Source organism: Rattus norvegicus, chromosome 6 (assembly GCF_021556685.1).
Source record: "Rattus norvegicus strain SHRSP/BbbUtx chromosome 6, alternate assembly SHRSP_T2T, whole genome shotgun sequence".
NCBI lineage: Eukaryota > Metazoa > Chordata > Mammalia > Rodentia > Muridae > Rattus > Rattus norvegicus.
In genome coordinates, this window is record NC_141539.1 from 120966919 (window position 1) to 120983381 (window position 16463).

Genomic DNA, 16463 nt, shown 5'->3' on the forward strand with positions numbered 1-16463 from the left:
TTATATCCTATTTAGTAAGACACTATACTAACAGTATGCCCACAGGAATAAAGGAGGTACATCTATGAGGAAGATGATGCCTTTGTCATAAACTGTCATTAACTATCGCAAAGTGATAGCATATTGGCAAGTAGAAGATAATAAGCGGAGGTGCAGTTGGATAAGATGAATTATATTCACAGCAAGAGTTTCAAATTATATTTCCAAATGACGCATGCAAACTATTACATTTTTATTAATAATTAGAAATGTAAAGAACACATGGACATAATTTTTCTCATTCTTTCTCTCCCTCCCTCCCTCCCTTCCCCTCCCTCCCTCCTTCCCTCCATCTTTCTCTTTCATCTCTCCACTGTGCCTTTAAGATATCCATGTAAGGCCCGGTCTCAGTAATTTCTCAAAATTTAGAACTATATCTCATGAGACGCTCAGGGTTTGGTCCATAATCCCAAGTGTGGTGGAATGGTGGGGTTTGAACTTAGCTTCCAGAAAGACTACATAGAATCTTCAGTACACTGACTAGCTCCAAGTTTGACCTTCAAGATAAAATATTAGTCTTTAAAGAGTTTTAATGATACAGCTTTTGCAGGGTTTTGGTGCATGCCAATATTAACTCCTGTGTCTAGATGGACACACTGATATTTCCCTGGGAAAGGTTTTTTTTTTAATAATTTAGTTGATTTATAACCTCCATATTGGGGTAATCTTTCCCTAATGATATAAAACACAGCCTTAGAGTTTGTTAACCTTCATGAATTGGCACTGCCACCTTTTTTGCTTTATTTTTATTACCATCATTTGCTGATCAGTTAGGTGCTGAACTGTACAATATTCTAAGGAAGTTAATATGTCTGCCACAAAATCTGTCCCAGAAACCACCAGTACATGACACATGACCCAGATTCTCCCCGCTTCTTAAACATGGATAGATGTGTTTAAATTACCATTCATGGGTGTTGCTCCTTCCAGCCTTTGACCTGCTCAAATTTGCTTTTTCCTCTCTTGTCCTCTCTCGGTCTCCAGATTCTTTCAGATTTTCTTATGCACTGCAGGGAAGCAGTCCTTAGACAATGCCTGAGCAGGACATAGTCTTGCTTTTAAATTCTATTGCCCTCAGCTTGTGAGATGAAGGTCAACTGTGTAACTTCTCGAAGTCAGAGGTCTGTTCTCAACATGTGTGTCTGGGGATCAAACTCAGGTCATCAGGTTTGACACCTGTCTTATATTCTAGACACCTTGGAAATCTTCAACATATTCTATCAATTCTTTAGCCTCTCCACTGCTGAGGAAAATTCCAGACCTCTGCTATGTGCCATCCACTTCAGCCGTCTTACATCTAAAATGCATCCTACAAATGGGAGCTTGAACCATGTGCGGTAGTCCTACTCAAACAGTTGAAACGTCCTTTACATAAATGAAGGAAAACAGTCCCCTCCCTCAAAAATTCTTTGACTACCCATTAATATGTATATAGAAAAATTTTGCAGCCATATATTTGATTTGAAGGTTTTGTACAGAATCATAATGGGGCCGTGGGGTGAACTGAGTGAACAGGTTACAAGAATGGAAAAACTTCATTTCATTCAAATTTCTGAGCCAGTTTTGAATATAGAGGCATATAGAGGAACTGTTATTTTTAATTATCTTGCAATGAAATCACATGATCATGAAAAATCCACAAAGCACCAGTCCACATTAAGTCAAACATTCTGAAAGTTTGGGAGGTAAAATGAATTTTCTCGATTTGGAAAACAGTAGATATTCCTTTTATTTCAAGTGGTAAGCTCTGACCAGATCATCAGTATTCACTGTCATAGGCCAGATGAAAATACAAAATATTACTTATAGGTTTGTATTGTCTCCTCTTACTTTCAGCTATGGAGAATCTATAATCCTTCCTAGAAACAACGTCTCCCTACAGAAAGGTACATTAGCGATCATTAAAAACGGAGACTTGAAAAACGCAGTCCGGTTGGTTAGAAATTTGACCATACTATTAACTAGCCAACTAGTCTAAGTAGTAGGTTGCATTTGAAGCTATTCATTTCTTCTTATATAAATACGGATGATACTCTGCAAATGTCAACACTAGAGCAGTGTAGCACTGCATTTGATCCTGAAAAATCACCAAATGAATGACATTAAACCTTATGCTTTGTGGGATTGGTTGTTGATTTCTTTAATACGAGGTGACCTACATCCACTCTGTTATGATGAAAATTAAACTTTAGAGTAACTGACAATTATATGTAGAGGATATCTATGTAAAGACAAATCCAACTTAACTATGCATGCATATACATACATACGTACATACATACATGTGTGTGTATGTATGTATGTATTTAAAGAGCAGGGGGAAGTGAGTTGTCTCATGACAGCATACAGAACATCAGGCTTTTGGCTTCTTGGTGAAGTGAGAACATTTCACTGTTGAGAACTCAACCACTGTTGAGTGAGGGAAGAAGCCACTGCCATGTATGTGTTGCCTATACCCCCTAGTGTGAAGAACGCCAATAAGTGTGCTTATTATTGAGAGTCAGCTCAAGATATGTAAGCATCCCTAAAATGAAATAGTCAGAAGACACTAAAATACAGAACGCATGATTTAAAAAGCAATGAATTTGCCTCAAATCTGTAAGTGATTTTTCGATTTGCCATGCTCAGGGTCAAACTTACTGCTTTTATTAAGACACACACCGAATGCCACACAAGTCTAATTTAATTGAATTCATGGTACTTTATGTTTTTATGCCAGCATCATCACATGGAAATCTATTCTGGAATTGCAATGACCAAGCAGACACTAACCCAAAGGAAAACCATTTCTATGTCTCTGGAATGCACATGCCATTTTTACGACTTGCCAGTCACTTTTCGCAATTAATCATATTCTTTTTTTTTCTTTTTTTTTTTTTTTTTCGGAGCTGGGGACCGAACCCAGGGCCTTGCGCTTCCTAGGTAAGCGCTCTACCACTGAGCTAAATCCCCAGCCAATTAATCATATTCTTAATCTTGTATTCTGATCGTAATTTACAGCTATGAATCCTGTTCCACTCTATCATATTTAAAAAGGTTTTGTTATTTATTTTTATGTTATTTTTCTTTTGGATGTGTGTCTGTGCACCACATATATGCCTTGTGCCCATGGAGCCAAAGACGCCTTCGGATTTTCTGCAAATGTGAGCTGTTACTTGAGTGCTAGTAATGAAATATTTGTCCTCTATAACCAGTAAGCCATCTCTTCACCCTCTGTCATGTTATTTTATACCTTCTTACTATCATATTTTTGTCCACGAAAGTAAATAGACTCAATTCAGCTTTCTCACTGAAGTTTGTATCAGCATTCCTTTCTCTGATTTTTTTTTCTTCAAAAAAAAAAATACTGGAGAAAGCCAGACATTTCATTCGTTCATGGAAAATATTTTTCTTCCCATCCCTAAATTCTTTATCCAACTGACTTCAAGAATATCATTTGACAATAATGCCAAGTATCTAAAGAAAGCATCATTATGTGATTCAATAGAACCAGTCTATTCTCTTTGGGCAAGTATTGACTGGCTGGCCCTCAGTTCTTTGTGTTATATTACCTTCTACTAGGCCTTCGCTAGCAAGAAAACTTGTCAATTTCACTAGTCTTTCTGAGCCAGGGAAAGCTGGAGTGAAAAAAAAGAATGTAATGGAGTTCAATCTCATAAGAACAAAAGCACCAATCTGTAGAACCTCTGCCTACCTCCTGGAGAGCCAGCCTAATCAAATATGACGGATCTCTTTAATTCTGAGGTGAAAGCTATCTACAACTAGGTTCAGATCTCTGCCACGGCTTGTACTAAAGGGAATCAGAAGCACACTTATACTCTGGTCTTCTCATCTAGGTCAGAGGGATTCAATGACTCACCTCCGCAGTAACAGCCGGCCGCAATGCCTGGCATACACCAAATGCACAATAACGTTGGCTACTTCGGGAAGTATGAGGAATTGTTATCCAGAATTTTATACTTTATACACCAGTTATCTGTCAGACCGTGGGCATGGCCACTTGTTTTAGTCACCATCAAAAGCAGAAGAGCGTGTTGCATTTGCAGCTGTACCGTTGGGTTTAAATTCTGACTCACTCTTGTTATTTTGCATGAAGTTTAGCTTCTATTAAGTTTGTTCGCTTTATCACGCTGACTTGGGAAAACAGACAACAACCAAGCAAACAAAAAAGCTGAAGAAGATGCACAGAGGAAATGCACAGAGAATTGTCAAGCCATCAATTCTACCAATTGTATTTTAAAGCCGGTCACATTGAGCATTAACCAGAAGCAGCTGCTAAACAATTAAGAGTATTTACTGCTCCTAGAGAAAACCCAGGATCACTTTCCAGCACCTACATGAGGAGGTTCACGACCATCTGTAAGTGTAGTCCCAGGACATCTGTCTCCCTCTTTTGGCCCCCACGGGTACCTGCACACAGGCAGTAAATGTAAACTCATTGAGGCAAACACATACATAAAATTAAAAAAAATGATAATAACTTTAAACAGCTTAGGGATGTAACGTACATACTCATGAACAAAAGGGGAGATTTGAATCTCAAACAACTGTAAGTTTGATTTCATATTTGATTTTTCAATGCTCCAAAGGCTCAGATGCTTTATATTTGAGATATGATATTTGTCCTTCTGAGGGTTTTTCTAGAGCAAATGATGTGGAGAGCTCAGTGGCCAGCATGACTGCTAAGTCCTGAAAAGATGCAAAGAGAAAAGCAACTGGAAATATGGTCATTACTTCATTCAGATAACAAGTATTGAAGAAAAATTATGTATGAAAAACCTTGTGCAAAAACTTCATTTGAGTTATTTTGAAATGCTTAATCTGTCTTCTATTTCTTCAAGTCTATGGTGTTGGAAGCCAGCAACTGTTTCATATTTAGAGAAATGAAATTAGGAGAATAATGCAAAGGATAATATTAAATCATAATCAGAATGCAATTTAGAATAAACAGGACAGCTTTCAACACCAACTCCCACACTCCATCCTCTAAATATGGAAACAATACATTTATTTTTTTTAAATCAGAGAATGAGTCCTCAGAATAATTATGTTATTCTTCTTCAACATCTTCAGTAACATTGATAAAACTACTGTTGAATAGATAACAATGAGATGCAAATTACAAAATTTTAGACTTAAAATAGTTATCTTTAAAGAGCCTTCTTTATGATCATATCACACACCTGGAGAAATAATGAAACATTTTCTTTAGTATGGATGTTGATATAGTGTAGACTTTCCAATAATTTATAATTGTCTAACAACTAAGATTTTAAATGGATTGCTTTTAAATATCTAATTGGCAAGGGATCATTAGGACTGAAATTGAAGTATTACCTATTCTTTCACAAGCTCTTATTTATGTTTCCAATTTTCTAGCTCTTGTTATGAAATTTTAAAACTTTAATTCTTCAAGAAAATTTTATAAAAGGTAGCCAAATTATTAAATAATATTTTTAAACATGCATAAATATTATGCTTTCTCTAAGTAGAGCTAATAAAGGAATTTAACAAAGAAAATTTAATAAAAGTATTTAGTGACACTTTTATTGCAAACACTGAAATTATAATAAGCAGTTTAGGAACATGCATATTGCTACCGAGTGGCAGGAATTCAAAGGTGGTATCACTAGGGTGAAAAGGTGCCACATCCTATTAATCACAACTAATTCTTTACAGTGGTAGAAAATTACATTTTAAAGAGATGTGTCTTTGTAATAATTTACTTTATTAAATATAGTTGCTATCAGTGAACTCATTACTACAAAGTCTGTTTCCAAATGCCAATATTCCCCCAAAATATACATCAAATTAAAACAAAGAATAAATCTACTTAACACTAACGTGTTTCTTTAAAATTGGTCACATTCAGCCATTCAAAGATAAAGAACAGAATGTGGCCAAATAAATTTTGACACTACATGCATTTAAGAATAAGAGTAACATATGTTATAGATGAATAGATGTTTATTAATCATGAAACACTTGTGATTTGTGTATACATATAAATCGTTACAACTTAGAAGCAATGAAAAATTATATTTAGACCAACAAGTTAGTAAGAGCACTGACAAGCAGTTTAGAATGGTGAGCTTCCAATACTGGAAAGCTGACTGCTATTACTGACATCTCACAGACTTACATCCTCCTCCCATATGAGCAGTAGTGATGCAGTCCTGCAGATGGGCCCATCACTCATTTCTGCCAAACCTTTACTGTTATATATTATTGGATTCAAAATAAAATTTAAAAGATGATCCCTTTTTATATGCACTCATATGACTATAGAAAAGTCTTCATACTTTCCTTATTTTAGTCTCATACTATCATAGAAGAGCCAAGGACATGAACCTATATGATGTCATTAAAAGAAATCTTATATTTCTGTACTTTTTTTTGCTCTAGAATCCTTCATTTGGCTTAATAACTCATCATAATCTTTACATTTTTGATTCTAAGCATCATGACCCAGATATGCACACTTAACCTGGGTTCTTTCCAAGCCTTTAATAAAGGACTCCTAGCTAAGTAATTGGAACTCAGGATATGAAACTATAAGGAAATGAGTGGAAATTATTGGGTAGCAATACATTCTGAGATGTGCAAAGCCACACCAGACCATCCATAACCAGCTTAAAAGAAATTAGGATAGAGTCAGCATTCAGAGCTCAGATTCACTGACTGTGACATCAATACAATGCCCATGGCAAAGGCTTCCTGACAATTTTTCTGGCTTGCCTGTTCATGTAATACATAGAGTCATACTAAGAAGAGAAGCAGGACAGCACTGGAGGTTACTGACAAAAGCCAGGAAACTGAATGAGAAACTTAATCTGGGCCTGGAACTTTCACAAATGGTCCTCTTAATTAATGGGTTCCATAACTGACCTAGAACAACATCATCCTGCTCTACTTTGCCTGCAAGCAGAACCTGTGTAATGAGAGAGAGAAAAAGAGAATAACGGATGACCACTCTAGAGAATGAGGCTCTGATCATCTTGAAGCATCTGACAAGAAAGTGCTACTACCAAGACAATAAGAAAATGAAGCCAGAATGTGAGATCATTCCACAGAATAATGATCTTCTCAGAAAACCTTGGAAAGCAGTCATAACTAGTAGGAGAAGAGATCACACATCTGTAGATTACTGGCTTATGATACCTCTGACCTGTAATGTATATTTGAGTCAAAGTGTCTGGAAGCTGTTTCTAAGTCTTTACAGCTTATTTGGATGACTAAAAAGGTTTTCTGCCTACATGAAAATGAAACGAATATTCCTAATACCTGCATATACAAGAGTCACCACAAGAAGCAATAAACAGCATTTTGAATGGGCAGGGGAATGGGGAAGGTGAGCCAATATTTGTATTTCCTGGGTCTTTGAAGGAGTGATTGAAATTGTATCCATGAAGCCACCTTCACCTCCTCTCACTTCCTTTCGTACATACCCTAAGGTTCATGGATTCTCTTTTTTCTTACCTAATGCTTGCCCATTCAGGCCACTTGAAGCATAGGCTTCTAGTTTTTCCTTAGTAAAGTTCCCTTTTAGGCTGACTGTGTTCTGCACCGACATCCACATTCATCTTGCTGGTCAATTGCTGTAGTGCTTTGAAGAATCAATTTTGGATAATTCAGAGCTCACCTCACCCTCACACTGCAGCCTGAGATGCTGGTCTGTGGCCCTGCTTCACAGTGTGGTTCCTAGCCTACCCCTTCTATCCCCCATGACACTTGAGTTACATGTAAACTGGCTATTGCACTCACCACAATTCAATGTGACCTGGAAGGACTTCCTAGAGACACTGGTTCACAGGCATCTTGGTGGTATAAACATGGGTTTGAGGCTTCTGATGCTCCATGGACTTCTAGAGCTCAGAGGAAGAATTTTGGAGCCAGGACACTTCCTAATTTTAACAGCATTGAAGCTTCCGATATAATACCCAGCAATGAGCACATGTCCTCACTGTCTCTCAGTATCATAAGGTTCTAGGACCATATCTGCTAGGTCTCTGATGTCTTCGATGTTTCCTGCCCTCACTGACTGCTGCCGACCTGTCATTGGAACCATCCTTCCTGATTAATCCCCCTGCTTGAGTTCATGTGAAGAATGTCTTTTTCATGCTTTTATTTAAAAAACAATAGCAGCAGCAGAAGAAAAATATCTAACAATTAACTGATACAGGATAGGATAATGACAACTGGGTATCACAAAGGAAAATGAAAGAAATTTGAACAAAAGTCATTTGGATTGGCAAACACCAGGGAAGACATTAACTTAGGGGCAGTGAGGAAAGCAAGCTTTACCTGTGTGCTTGGTTTTTCTATAAGATATACTGAATTATTAATAGAAAATCTCCTGTTGTCACCTCCCTTTGATGTCACCGAAGCTGAACAGATATTTCACAAAAGCTAGATCCTTGTTACAGAAAAAAGCTAGGGAAGGGGTACCTAGACATCTTCCTTTACTCTGAATAGCCCTAAAGGTCCATGCACTTTGAATGGGATGCAGACTTATTTCAGGCTTCCATTTAAATCTTATCATGACCACTTCTTCCTCTAACGAATCTCATCTATTTACCATGCCTTTGACTGGTGTCCAGCTCAAAAGACCAGCCAGTTGGGCTACTTGGGACCGTGCCTGTCTGCCTGAGTCTGCTTCCATGCAATTGCAAACTGCCAAACCTGTTTCTTAATTTTGGAAAAAAAACAAAATTTTCGGAATGTAATTAGAGATAGACACATTAAGTATCTAAAGTTGAAAGCATGAAGTCTAAAAACTTCCTGTCTTATGGAGAAAGTGGAAAGGAAGTTTTATTTCATTTTATAATCTTTCATGATTCTTCTCCTTCTGTGAATTTGAATGATGCCTGTGAACGTTGGAAGCCTCTGTATTGCAGCCAATGTGTTTGTAGTAAACTTGCTTTAGTTTGGCAGTATTGAACCTTTCTCTGATGACTGTAATTTCAAGGATACAACCACAAAATGCTATAAACTAACAGGTGAGCAAAAGCAAATAAAACTTACCTAGCACTTTGAACGAAACAAAAAGAAATTGTTTATCACTTTACATGAAACCTGAAGGCAAGTGGTAGTCAACATTACTGGTGTGGTAGGGCAAGTGTCTGCTGTGACTAGAGAAAAGAAAATAAACTAAATTCAATGCAATTTTAAGAGCTGACAGCCTGTATTCTGCAGCCATTTTTGTCCAATTATTCTAACAATACCTGCAGGATCCAGTGGATTGTCTCAGTTGCAGGCTAGAAGCTGAGAAAATAGAGACTCTCTGTTTTCCTTCTACTGACAATACCCGTCAACAAATTCAGCTAATCCCATGCCATGTTGTTTATGAGTACACCTTCCTGTTAAGTTGACAGAGTCTTGACAGGAGTAAAAGAGAACTGAGTTCTTCCTCTGAAGTGGTTTTAAAGTGGTTTTAAAATAAGCAGCTTTCCTTGAAAGTGGTTTATCTGTATGAGAAAAATGAAGATGGACATTAAAGACCTTCAAACATTTAAGGGCCGAATTTACTCTCTGCCTTGCAAGCAACATAAAGGACCAGGGATCCAGTGACCTCTGTTTCTGCCTTCTGATGCTTGCTGTTCAGGAGTCCGCATGATTGACAGCTGCTGAATTTTCTCTTTTGTGTAGGCATTTTAACCTCCATTAAACACATCATCCATTTTAAAGATGGGAAAAGTACTACTGCAGGGTAAGGGGCTCCATCTGTAAAGCACTTGCAAGTGCTGGGATGTAAGTATGATTCATAGCAATTATGAAAGCCAGAGGCAATCAACTACTCTCGTAGGTCTCCCCCACCTTCAAAACGCAGCTAGATTTAAGCCTCTTGACAATACGGAGAATACCACATTCTAACAAACACATTTTTAAAGGAGACTCACTAGCCCCTGCTACCCGTGTTTGACCCTACTTAGTGTGAACCAGCATTTGCTATTTACAGCTTTCCTGTAAGCTTTTATCCAATATGGCTATGTGGCCTATATGGACCTTGACTTTCCTGTCTCCAACAACTTTGAAGCCATTTGTTTGCACTGTAACAACAGCTTAAAGTGCACATAAATCCAGTACCACATCTGGTACACATCTAAATAATACAGGTGCAATTTTTGTAATACCACACACTAAGTATTTAGCCTATAACTTATGCTGATAAAACCCACTGGAAGTGATCTCTGACAACAAAGAAAACATTTACAACTTATAACAACCACCAGGAAACACAGCAGAAAGTCTGATATTGAAGGATGAGGTAGCGGGCTGTGAGGATGAGTCCTTTCAGCAAGGTCCCACATAAGCTAGATGTTCATTACTCACAATTCTTTCTATCCACATGGACATCTGGAAAGAACCAACTACTTGCTGGAATCCTTTCCTCTTGGATTTTATAAATGACAAAGCCTTGAAAAATATGTGCATGTATCAAATTTGAAGGAAGGCTCAGGAAGAAAGAAATCATTTTCACAACAAGATTTGGACTTAGACCCAATGACAACCAAGCAGAGAAAGCATAATAATGCTCTTATGTCCAGGGTCTAATAGAATCAGGAACAACCCGATTCCTTAAGAAAAGCTTCTTTAGTATGTCCTTGGATGCAAGTACTCAGGAGAGAATCCCTGCAATCTTTCTCCACAAAGGCAAGGCTTGTATTAAGCATTTTCTTGTGAGAATCAAGTGGAGTCATTTCTGTTCCCTGCATCTTATTGGTACTAACACTATAGGAGATTTGTTTACTCAAGGATGTAATGTAATATTGGTTTCCCTAACCATGTTAAACTTGAAAGAAGGGAGACTCTTCTAGTGGATAGCTGAACTGTGGCAAAATTCCCTTGCAGTGAAAAAGGAAAATAAACTAAAACCCTTTTGTGACTAAAATCATCACCTGTGGTCACATGCAGTACAGGGCCCATGAAAATGAAGGTTTTCAAGATTTCATGTGACTGATTCAATGGAATTTCACGATGAGAAAATAAATTCATCAATTATCATATTGGCTGTATTTCCTCTAGGACAAAAATAGCACAAAAATTCTTTTAAATATTGGTTCACGATAACTCTAAGTCACGCAGCATCCATGACAACTCTCTTACCATCTTACAATAAAATACTCTTATTGATAAAGGTACAGAGCGTCTAATCATACTTAGAGTTGAATTAAAATGAGGTTGATTCCCAGCATACTTATATACATGTGAAAATCGAGTCATTAATTAAAAGGGACCAAAAATATGATGAGTTCAGAGTTACCGAATTCAGAAACTTTCCCATGTTTTTTTTGGCTATAGAAGCAACTCATCCATTTTGTATATGTGCTTCAATTTTTAAGTTACAGTATTGACCACTGTGCTGTGCTCAAAGTGCCTAATGGATATTCAAGGCACAAGTTCTAAATTCTTCCATAGTATTCCCACAGACCATTCGCAAAGGTCTATAACCCATGGACTGGGGTTTATCTCAAAAATGGCACAATTTCTGGTTCCAGTTTTCTGTGTTAGTTAGTTGTTTTGTTATGTTGCTATGGGCAAAACATAAACAGATAAGAGTAAAAAATAAAATAAAACCAATAAAAGAGACTTGAGGAAAGCATGCTTTATTTGACACACAGGTCTAGGGGACAGTCCATCATGGCATCAAGGATGTAAGAGCTTGAGGCAGATGGCCACATTTTATCTAAAGTCACTTAGCACAGGATGTGAATGACTATACTGAGTTCGCTTTTTGGTATTCAGTCCAGGCAGCATTCACAATTAAAACAAATCTTTCTAAAGCAACCTATCCTAGATAGTACTTCAGAAGCATGGCCAGAAACCAGATGCTTTTCTCCTATATGATTTTTAATCTCATCAAGCTGAACAATCAGTATTATTCATCACATGAATTTTTCTGTCTTGGACATAAATATAAGTGTGAATATGACCCTCGAAATGAACGCTGGATTTGAGTGGTAATAATGTAACACTGGTGTGATAAAGGACACATAATATTGCAAGGCACCAGGTAGGGATGCTGTCTATATTATGTAATAATGATATAAAAGAAAGAAAGTGATTCAACCTATTTCTTTATGAGTAGAAAAAAATTCAGCCTAACATCATGGATAGTTAATTTAATTTGTACCTGAATTCTATGATTTAAAAAAAAAAGCCAGCCTTAGCAAAGAAACTTAATGGATAGCCACAATGTTGAATAAGAGCCATTCGTTCGATTTCTGTATTGGAGGTACTCCTTGAGGTATACTGATGATCTCCATGGGAATGATATGCCAGTGAAAAGGGTGGCTATATTTTAAAGTTTTCAGACCAGTATAGGGCCTCTGGGAACCAGAAGATAGGGGCATTCAAGTTGCAGGTCCCCTGTGGTCTAGAAACCTCCCGGATATAAAGGGACCCGATCAAAAGCTCCCTGCACCCAAATCCCTTGGGAGGGAGAGCTAAACCTTCAGAGAGGCAGACATGCCTGAGAAGTCAAAAGAGACTACACTCTGCCCACATTTCTGACTCCAGAGGAAAACACCTAACGCCATCTGGGACCCTGGTGCACAGGGGCCCAGGGAAAAGGCGACACAGGCCCTCCTGGTTGCCGCCCTAAAAGAGAGCTCAAAAGCAGACCCACAGGAGCCACTTCAGCTGTGGGACCACAGGTAGGACAAACTTTTCTCCTCCAAGTGACCTGCCTGGTGGACTCAGGACACAGGCCCACAGGAACAGCAGAAGACAAGTAGATAGGAAAGACTACACGCCCAAAAGCAGTACACTCTGTTCCCATAACTGGCTGAAAGAAAACAGGAAAACAGGTCTACAGCACTCCTGACACACAGGCCTATAGGATGGTCTGGCCACTGTCAGAAATAGCAGAACAAGGTAACACCAGAGACAACCTAATGGCGAGAGGCGAGCACAGGAACCTAAGCAACAGAAACCAAGACTACATGGCATCATTGGAGCCCAATTCTCCCACCAAAGAAAACAAGGAATATCCAAACACACCAGAAAAGCAAGATCTAGATTTAAAATCACATTTGATCATGATGATGAAGGACTTCAAGAAAGACACAAAGAACTCCCTTAGAAAAACGGAGGAAAACATAAATAAACAAGCAGAAGAATATAGAGAGGAATCACAAAAATCCCTGAAAGAATTCCAGGAAAACACAATCAAACAGGTGAAGGAATTAAAAATGGAAATAGAAGCAATAAAGAAAGCACAAAGGGAGACAACCCTGGATATAGAAAACCAAAGGAAGAGACAAGGAGCTGTAGATACAAGCATCACCAACAGAATACAAGAGATAGAAGAGAGAATCTCAGGAGCAGAAGATTCCATAGAAATCATCAACACAAAGGTCAAAAATAATGTAAAATGGAAAAAATTACTGGCCCAAAACATACAAGAAATCCAGGACTCAATGAGAAGATCAAACCTAAGGATACTAGGTATAGAAGAGAGTGACGACTTCCAGCTCAAAGAACCAGTAAATGTCTTCAACGAAATCATAGAAGAAAACTTCCCTAACCTAAAGAAAGAGATGCCCATAACCATACAAGAAGCCTACAGAACTCCAAATAGCTTGGACCAGAAAAGAAACTCCTCGCGTCACATAATAGTCATAACAACAAATGCACAAAACAAGGAAAGAATATTAAAAGCCGTAAGGGAAAAAGGTCAAGTAACATATAAAGGCAGACCTATCAGAATCACACCAGACTTCTCACCAGAGACTATGAAAGCCAGAAGATCCTAGACAGATGTCATACAAACCCTAAGAGAATACAAATGCCAGCCCAGGTTACTGTATCCTGCAAAACTCTCAATTACCATAGATGGAGAAACCAAGGTATTCCATGACAAAACCAAATTTACACAATATCTTTCAACAAATCCAGCCCTACAAAGGATATTAAATGGCAAAGCCCAACATAAGGAGGCAAGCTACACCCTAGAAAAAGCAAGAAACTAATCGTATTGACAACAAAACAAAGAGAAGAAAAGCACACAAACATAATCTCACCTCCAAATACGAAGATAACAGAAAGTCACTATTCCTTAATATCTCTCAACATCAATGGATTCAACTCCCCGATAAAAAGACATAGATTAACAAACTGGATATGCAACGAGGACCCTGCATTCTGCTGCCTACAGGAAACACACCTCAGAGACAAAGACAGACACTACCTCAGAGAGAAAGGCTGGAAAACAAATTTCCAAGCCAATGGTCTGAAGAAGCAAGCTGGAGTAGCCATTCTAATATTGAAAAAAATCAATTTTCAACTAACAGTCATCATAAAAGATAAGGAAGGACCTTTCATATTCATCAAAGGAAAAATCCACACAGATGAACTCTCAATCCTAAATATCAATGCTGCAAATACAAGGGCACCTACATACATAAAAGAAACCTTACTAAAGCTCAAAGAACACATCACACCTCACACAGTAATAGTAGGAGATTTCAACATCCCACTCTCATCAATGGACAGATCATGAAAACATAAATTAAACAGAGACATAGACAGACTAAGAGAAGTTATGAACCAAATGGACTTAATAGATATTTATAGAACATTCTATCCTAAAATAAAAGGATATACCTTCTTCTCACCACCTCATGGTACTTTCTCCAAAATTGACCATATAATTGGTCATAAAACAGGCCTCAATAGATACAGAAACATGGAAATAATCCCATGTGTTCTATCAGACCACCACGGGCTAAAGCTGGTCTTCAACAAAATAGGGGAAGAACGCCCACATATACATGGAAGTTGAACAATGTCTACTCAATGATAACCTGGTAAAGGAAGAAATAAAGAAAGAAATTAAAGACTTCTTAGAATTTAATGAAAATCTCCCAAACTTATGGGATACAATGAAAGCTGTGCTTAGAGGAAAACTCATAGCTCTGAGTGCCTGCAGAAAGAAACACGAAAGAACATATATCAGCAGCTTGACAGCACACTAAAAGCTGTAGAAAAAAGAAGCAAATACACCGAGGAGGAGTAGAAACTCAGAGCTGAAGTCAACCAAGTAGAAACAAAAAGGACCATAGAAATAATCAACAGAACCAAAAGCTGGTTCTTTGAGAAGATCAACAAAATAGATAAACCCTTAGCCAGATCAACCAGGGGACACAGAGAGTGTGTCCAAATTAACAAAATCAGAAATGAAAAAAAAAAGACATAACTATAGAATCAGAGGAAAAAATCATGAGGTTCTACTACAAAAGCCTATATTGAACAAAACTTGAAAACCTGCAGGAAATGGACAAATTCCTAGACAGATACCAGGTACTGAAGTTAAATCAGGAACAGATAAACCAGTTAAACAACCCCATCACACCTCAAGAAATAGAAGCAGTCATTAAATGTCTCCCAAACCAAAAGAGCCCAGGTCCAGATGGGTTCAGTGCAGAATTCTATCAGACCTTCATAGAAGATGTCATACCAATACTATCCAAACTATTCCACAAAATTGAAACAGATGGAGCACTACTGTATTCCTTCTATGAAGCCACAATTACTCTTATACCTAAACCACACAAAGACCCAACAAAGAAAGAGAATTTCAGACCAAGGTCCCTTATGAATATTGATGCAAACATACTCAATAAAATTCTGGCAAACCGAATCCAAGAGCACATCAAAACAATCATCCACTATGATCAAGTAGGCTTCATCCCAGGCATGCAGGGATGGTTTAATATACAGAAAACCATCAACGTAATCCATTATATAAACAAACTGAAAGAACAAAACCACATGATCATTTCATTAGATGCTGAGAAAGCATTTGACAAAATGCAACACCCCTTCATGATAAAAATCCTGGAAAGAATAGGAATTCAAGGCCCATACCTAAACATAGTAAAAGCCATATACAGCAAACCAGTAGCTAACTTTAAACTAAATGGAGAGAAACTTGAAACAAACCCACTAAAATCAGGGACTAGACAAGGCTGCCCATTCTCTCCCTACTTATTCAATATAGTTCTTGAAGTTCTAGCCAGAGCAATCAGACAGCAAAAGGAGATCAAAGGAATAGAGATTGGAAAAGAAGAAGTCAAAATATCACTATTTGCAGGTGATATGATAGTATATTTAAGTGATCCCAAAAGTTCCACCAGAGAAGTACCAATCCTGATAAACACATTCAGGAAAGTGGCTGGGTATAAAAATAATTCAAATAAATCAGTAGCCTTCCTCTACACAAAAGAGAAACAAGATGAGAAGGAAATTAGGGAAAGGACACCGTTCATAATAGTTCCAAATAATATAAAATACCTCGGTGTTACTTTAACCAAGCAAGTGAAAGATCTGTATGATAAAAACTTCAAGCTTCTCAGGAAAGAATTTGAAGAAGATCTCAGAAGATGGAAAGATCTCCCATGCTCATGGATTGGCAGCATTAA